This window comes from Phyllobates terribilis, unplaced genomic scaffold, assembly GCF_046119375.1.
Source record: "Phyllobates terribilis strain yellow unplaced genomic scaffold, ASM4611937v1 Scaffold_7__3_contigs__length_470593459, whole genome shotgun sequence".
Lineage (NCBI taxonomy): Eukaryota > Metazoa > Chordata > Amphibia > Anura > Dendrobatidae > Phyllobates > Phyllobates terribilis.
Genome location: NW_027362767.1, coordinates 99,826,714 through 99,834,039, shown reverse-complemented (window position 1 = coordinate 99,834,039; position 7,326 = coordinate 99,826,714). Strand labels below are relative to the sequence as shown.

Genomic DNA, 7,326 nt, shown 5'->3' with positions numbered 1-7,326 from the left:
TCATACGTTGGCTCCTCCTGAAGCAGTGGCCCTAGCAGGGGTCACTGGGTTTTCCCGCTAGGCCCTATGTTCTCCTGACAAAGTCTGCTAATGAATATTGAGCCTCTTTAGCTCCAACTGACCCCCACCCTGTCTGCTGTCCTAGCCCAGACCAACCACTGTACTGCGCGTCAGTGCTGTAAGCGACGGCCTGGCTCACTTGTGTCTTCCTTCCACCATTGCAGGCGTCCTCTTACGGGTCGAGTCTCCTCAGGTGTCTTCGGTGATTGACGAATCTCGGAAGAAGAGGGCTGGGCTCTGGATCTTGATTGGTGTCCTCAGGGTTCGGGGTCTTGACACACGCAGTATGGACTCAAGTCTTGACTTGCGTAGACCAGGTCCTCGAATCTTGATCGGCGAAGACAGGGCTCTATATCTGATTTGGTGCAGATTTGGTGCAGTCTCTCTGGATTCCATCTGCAAGCAGCCAGCACACGGTTAGTACACGCTTCCTAATGCGGCCTGACACTCTGGCTGCAGCTTCTTCTCCTGTGCATGTCTGCACCTCTCTCTCTCTTGGCACCAAAACCGGTTCTGGTTTGGAAGGCAGACCCTTTATACTCAGGAACTCTGTCATCAGTGGCACCTGACTGGGTGTTGCATCTGAACTCGTCCCCCCTGCAACTCTTCCTGTTCTGGTTAGTTCCACATGGTTCCATATGAACAGCAGGTGACAACCTTCTCGCACCAATGCGGGATTTTTCAGGAGCATTGCCACCTCCTCTTACAAATGTAGTGTCCAATTTTTACTAGGACAACACACATCTATATAATAATCTAATCTGAATGAGCCCTTAAGCAGATTTTGCTAGAAGATTTGATTTGGTCCTGATTGCAGTGTAAAGATCTATATTATGCGCCACGTCCACTGACCTTGTGATGTCAGAAGACCAGGCTCGCTCAGAGGTACCGGCTTGAGCCATAGGCTCCGGATGCTGTAGGAATGTCCGTCAGGGAACTCCATTTGGCCTCCCACTGCCTCTAACGTTTGGCCCATGCTGCCCCTAGGAACCCATCCCACCTGAACCCACCAACATTTTGGCACATGATGTTGCATCGTAAGCAGTGGCCATTTCCTGTGAAGCCATGCTCCTTGTTGAGTGAGGTGAAAAAAGTATCTAAAACACTATAACAAATATGGTCCCAGGTATAGAAAACTGTTTTTTGGCACAAATTGTAGCTGAATTCTGGCACATGTAACTTTGTAAAGCTCCCTGCTAGTTTCTAAAATTGTAACTTGATCAGTAAAGTTATAATGTATGGCAGTGTGGGAATGCACCAGATCTGCCCACTGTGCTCTGCAGCTGATGGTATTCTACTCTTCTGATTCATCACATCAATTAAAATGTAGATATTCTGTATGCATCTAAAGCCTTCTACTAGTCAGCCAGTTCTGAATAATTATGAGTTTGAATAGGAGTCAGATAAATATACTCTGTCATGTTCACTTTTATATGACTGAACGCCCTCCTACCTGAGTTATCAGGTCATGCGCTCACTGTCCATTCTCTCCTTCTTATATTCTGTTCTTCTAGGAACACTAGAAATGCATAGACATTTGTTAACAAAACTAAATAAAAATAAACTATTCATAGGAGAAAAAGCATAGACATAGATAAATCATACCGTGTGTTTCTGGCACCCGAGATACCATTTTTCTCTTTCCTAAGTGGATCTCTGCTGTAAATGTCTGCACTAGATGTCTGCCAGGAACGGCTGAGTGGTTTGCAAATATTAACTGCCAACACATCTCTGCACTATGCAGCGTATAAATAGAGACCGAGAAGGGAGCTGATTCCATAGAATTGGCACTTTAAAAGATCAAAAGAAACATCTAGACCACAAGGTTGGCTAAGTTCACATAAGCTTATGAAAATCAACCATTTTTCATCCAGAAAAGTCAAACAATTTTTCATCCCTATTGTCATTCATATGTCCTCCGTATGTTTATTTTTTACAAAAATGTTTAAAAAAATATACAGTTTCCTATATTAATACTTGCAATAGATTTGCTAAAAATTGATGGTATACCCATGGTGTCTGTATGGCATCCCTTTTTGTGTGTGCTCCAATTGAAATCCACTAGTGAGTCTCTTCTGAAAAACGAAGACCAGCACATGCTGCAATTCCCCCCCCACACACACACAAAACATTCATATTGATTAACTTTGGTCTGTGTGCTATCTTTGTATGGTCCAAAAATCTGTCTGTGTGAATGTGGCCTAAGGGTACATTCACACAAAATAATTTCTAGCCCGTGTGCACATGGATAATTTTCCACATACATTTTGAGTCTACATGCAAAAAAATCACTGCAAGTGCTAGTCGGGTACGATTTACAGACCATACTAGTGCAAGCAAATGTAAACCGCTCCAGTGTCACATAGTGACAAGAGACTGTGGGCACCTACCCAGTCCCTCGAACTTAGGGCACCCTGGGCTATCCCTGTCCCCCGGATTACCCCAGATGGTGGAAATGCCGGGTCTCGTACCTTGCTATACTCCTATCTTACCTTATGTGTTCCCTCCCCCACCCAGGGGGATGTGAGGCCGAAGTGTATATGTAAAAACTAACCAGACAGACAGGGGTTAACAAACAGATAAAATAAAACTACAATCATTCAAATCCACTCACAAAACAACAGAGTGGGAAACCAGGGAGGAATTGGAAGGAATAAGTCAAGTGAAAGAGGTTAAGGATAAAGATGCAAACCAATTCCACTCAGCAATCTCCTGAAAAGCTCTCCAACCGCCAAGTCCAAACACAGAACTCTCTCCTTCAACTCCAAACCAGGGAGTGGTAACTATCACTGGCAAGGTCAGAAGCAAGGAGAAGGGTTCTTATACCTGCTGGGAGTAACAAACTCAGAACAGCTGAAACAACCCAAGACCGAGAACTCCAGGAGTCCAACTAAGCAGTTTAACCCTTGCAGGACCAGAGCAAAGAAAGCCAGAACTGCTAATAGGACGGTGAAGCCGCTCTAACTACCGCAGGTTTGTGTGTCACCAGATGCTGCAATCGTCTGACCTCACTCTGTCGCAGTACAGTTGTGACATCCGGTACTCGTGTGACATTCAAACAAGTGTACGGAGCACACCTTGATTTGCTGGTTTTATAAATTCAGCTATCCAATTGAATGTAGCCTTATAGGGGTAAACGCTAAAGCTAATCAGAAAAGTACAATCTTCTCTAATGCAGGCTTATTAAAGGGAATCTGTCACCTCCTGGGACTTACTAGACCTCTAATATAGGCATACAGTTGACAGAAATGTGAATCTATGCCTACCTTTATGTCCTATATTAGAGGTCTTGTTGCTGTGAAATGTCTTTTTATTCAATGAAGTTTCTGATCCCCCGCCTCCTGTGTGAATTACAATGTTTACCCCCTCCCCTGCATATCTGGAGGAGTGGAACGTCACCTGCCCAATGGCAGAGCAGCAGATGGCCGGCATAACATATCAGAAAACAACCTATACTGCTTTGAATTCCAGATTATGGGTTTGATATATTGAATATATCATTAGACACCTCCTATATATTATATAGCTGTTTAGGTTTTTCTTTAGCCATTATATCATATTTCTTTATTTATGTACTATATAGTGTGATTTCTGTGCCTTAATTTATGTATTGTTTTTGTACGCTCTTTCATATTTATATATAGGTTTTCACATTTTATTAGCTTTATTGTTTGCACTTTAATATGAGCATAAATTTGCATCTTGCTTAATACCCTGCACTTTTCTGATATACTTAAGACTTTATTCCTCAATATATTGTCACCCCTATTTGTGTACATAATTTATTTACCTTTTTTTGTATATTTAGTATTTGCATGTTTATGCTGGAATGTCAGTGTTGTGGAACTATTTTTTGGATTATAATTGTTTTTAGGGAGTATTAACTTTTTGGTTTTCTATAAAATATATTTTATATTATATTCAGGTGTGCACATCGATTTTGTACTGCTTTCTTCTCCACCTTTTGGTCATTATATGTTGTTCTGATGTAGCACCCTTATAATATATTTTTGGGCTGTGCAACTACTGATGTGTGTGTGTATGTGTAGGGGATCGGCCCTTACTGGACATTGAATACACTGTGACTTTAAGGCATCATGCTCCCCTCTGAGTCTTGTGTTTGGACTAGTCGCCTCCACCTGCTGTGGTTGGTATGTGCTGAGAGAGAAGAACCAGGAAGTAGACACCTTGTGTGTGTCTGAGGTAACAGGGAGACGCCTGCAGGGTTCCTGATCAGCAGAGACTATAAAGAAGACACTGTTACTCTACGGAAAGACAAGATTACGGACTATAGTAAGATTTGTTGTTTGGGACTGTGTCAAGGAGTAGAGAAATATATCCTTTTCTTGAAGAAAATTTTCCCTGGAGACTGAGGACCTGAGATAACACACAACACAGCGTGTCAGTCATTTCTGTGAGAGTGAAGCAAGGTTTGCCTGCCAGCTGGAAAAAAGAGAACCCGTATACAAGGAAAGGACTCGAGTGAATTCATCCGGCTCTTTCACACCAAGAACAAGCGGCGGCCGCCATCTGCACATGCGTGAGTGGCCCATCAATGTGAACTGTGTTAGGGTTTAGCGTAGTTTACTACTGTGGCTAGAACACTGTAGCATCGTGGCCTGACTAGCGGAAAGCCAGATCGAGAATTAGCTCAGAGTAGTTTGTGAAACTTGTTGTGCACTGTTTGTTCTGAGCTTTCATTGTCATATCTGGAGCATAGTTTGTGACTCGCTCCAGCTATATCTTCCTATGTTCATGTTGGCAATATTGTTATTGTAAATACTGTTATCCTCATCCCCCAGCATATAATTCCTTTGTACATAATAAAGCCGGAGTTTTGTTTCAGCCTTCTCGTCTGCTTTGCCGTACTTGAATCCGGCCTTGCGGTGTTCTTTGGTAACCGCTACATATATATACAGTACAGACCAAAAGTTTGGACACACCTTCTCATTTAAAGATTTTTCTGTATTTTCATCACTATGAAAATTGTACATTCACACTGAAGGCATCAAAACTATAAATGAACACATGTGGAATTATATACTTAACAAAAAAGTGTGAAACAACTGAAAATGTCTTATATTCTAGGTTCTTCAAAGTAGCCACCTTTTGCTTTGATGACTGCTTTGCACACTCTTGGCATTCTCTTGATGAGCTTCAAGAGGTAGTCACCGGAAATGGTCTTCCAACAATCTTGAAGGAGTTCCCAGAAATGCTTAGCACTTGTTGCCCCTTTTGCCTTCACTCTGCGGTCCAGCTCATCCCAAACCATCTCGATATGGTTCAGGTCTGGTGACTGTGGAGGCCAGGTCATCTGGCGTAGCACCCCATCACTCTCCCTCTTGGTCAAGTAGCCCTTACACAGCCTGGAGCTGTGTTTGAGGTCATTGTCCTGTTGAAATATAAATGATGGTCCAACTAAACGCAAACCGGATGGAATAGCATGCCGCTGCAAGATGCTGTGGTAGCCATGCTGGTTCAGTATGCCTTCAATTTTGAATAAATCCCCAACAGAGTCACCAGCAAAGCACCCCTACACCATCACACCTCCTCCTCCATGCTTCATGGTGGGAACCAGGAATGTAGAGTCCATCCGTTCACCTTTTCTGCGTCTCACAAAGACACGGTGGTTGGAACCAAAGATCTCAAATTTGGACTCATCAGACCAAAGCACAGATTTCCACTGGTCTAATGTCCATTCCTTGTGTTCTTTAGCCCAAACAAGTCTCTTCTGCTTGTTGCCTGTCCTTAGCTGTGGTTTCCTAGCAGCTATTTTACCATGAAGGCCTGCTGCACAAAGTCTCCTCTTAACAGTTGTTGTTGAGATGTGTCTGCTGTTAGAACTCTGTGTGGCATTGACCCGGTCTCTAATCTGAGCTGCTGTTAACCTGCGATTTCTGAGGCTGGTGACTCGGATAAACTTATCCTCAGAAGCAGAGGTGACTCTTGGTCTTCCTTTCCTGGGGCGGTCCTCATGTGAGCCAGTTTCTTTGTAGCGCTTGATGGTTTTTGCAACTGCACTTGGGGACACTTTCAAAGTTTTCCCAATTTTTCGGACTGACTGACCTTCATTTCTTAAAGTAATGATGGCCACTCGTTTTTCTTTACTTAGCTGCTTTTTTCTTGCCATAATACAAATTCTAACAGTCTATTCAGTAGGACTATCAGATGTGTAACCACCAGACTTCTGCACAACACAACTGATGGTCCCAACCCCATTTATAAGGCAAGAAATCCCACTTATTAAACCTGACAGGGCACACCTGTGAAGTGAAAACCATTTCCGGTGAGTACCTCTTGAAGCTCATCAAGAGAATGCCAAGAGTGTGCAAAGCAGTCATCAAAGCAAAAGGTGGCTACTTTGAAGAACCTAGAATATAAGACATATTTTCACTTGTTTTACACTTTTTTGTTAAGTATATAATTCCACATGTGTTAATTCATAGTTTTGATGCCTTCAGTGTGAATGTACAATTTTCATAGTCATGAAAATACAGAAAAATCTTTAAATGAGGTGTGTCCAAACTTTTGGTCTGTACTATATATATATATATATATATATATATATATATATATATATATATATATTTATTGTAGTGCGGCGGTGTTCACGTGTTCACACTGTGCGGTAATGAGGCAGTGACCCAGGAAAAGTTCAAATCAAATGTCTTTATTCTCCAGAAAATTCACAAAGTGAAAATTGGCATCCTCTGGATCGCAGCCAGGAGGATTTCCAGGCCCGTTGCCGTGGGCGACTGCACCACCGTATCACCCTGAGGTGCGTCAGAGTTTTGCCTTCTTGGGCTCTGTGTTCCTGTCACACAGGCCAGTATTGCAGAGCCTCCAGCTCTGCAGCTTGCAAACAAGAAAACTGACACACCCAAACTTTTTCTGCAGGGTTTTAAAAGAAAACTGTGGACATGAGCCACATGCAAGACCCGGGCTGGAGGGAGTGGACCGCCCCACTGCCATCCTGTAGTCCTCTCCAAGAATAACATTCCATGCCGGGTTTTACTAAATCTGCCTTGGTCAAATAACTTTCTTTTATTCTCCACTGCAACCACATCTATGTCTGTGATAGCAATACACTCCAGCTGGTTCAATATGCTTCTATGCACATTCTGGGGGATACATATAGTCCCTCGCATATAATTCCCCTCACTGCCTCACAATATATATATGTATTTATATAATTTGTGTGTATATAGGCACATATTCTAATATTCATATCTGGGAAAAACACGGATAGAACACGCACATGAAAAA

The 7,326-nt window shown here is 42.7% G+C and overlaps 1 long non-coding RNA gene across 1 annotated transcript; it reads right to left on the bottom strand.

Annotated features, from left to right (window-relative positions):
* Positions 1-223: 223 nt before the first annotated feature.
* LOC141152918 (uncharacterized) lies at positions 224-1,785 on the bottom strand. Its single transcript, XR_012247195.1, has 3 exons — positions 1,666-1,785; positions 1,514-1,579; positions 224-456 (listed from the first exon to the last, which is right to left on the bottom strand). It is a non-coding gene; the product is annotated as an uncharacterized lncRNA (long non-coding RNA).
* Positions 1,786-7,326: the final 5,541 nt, after the last annotated feature.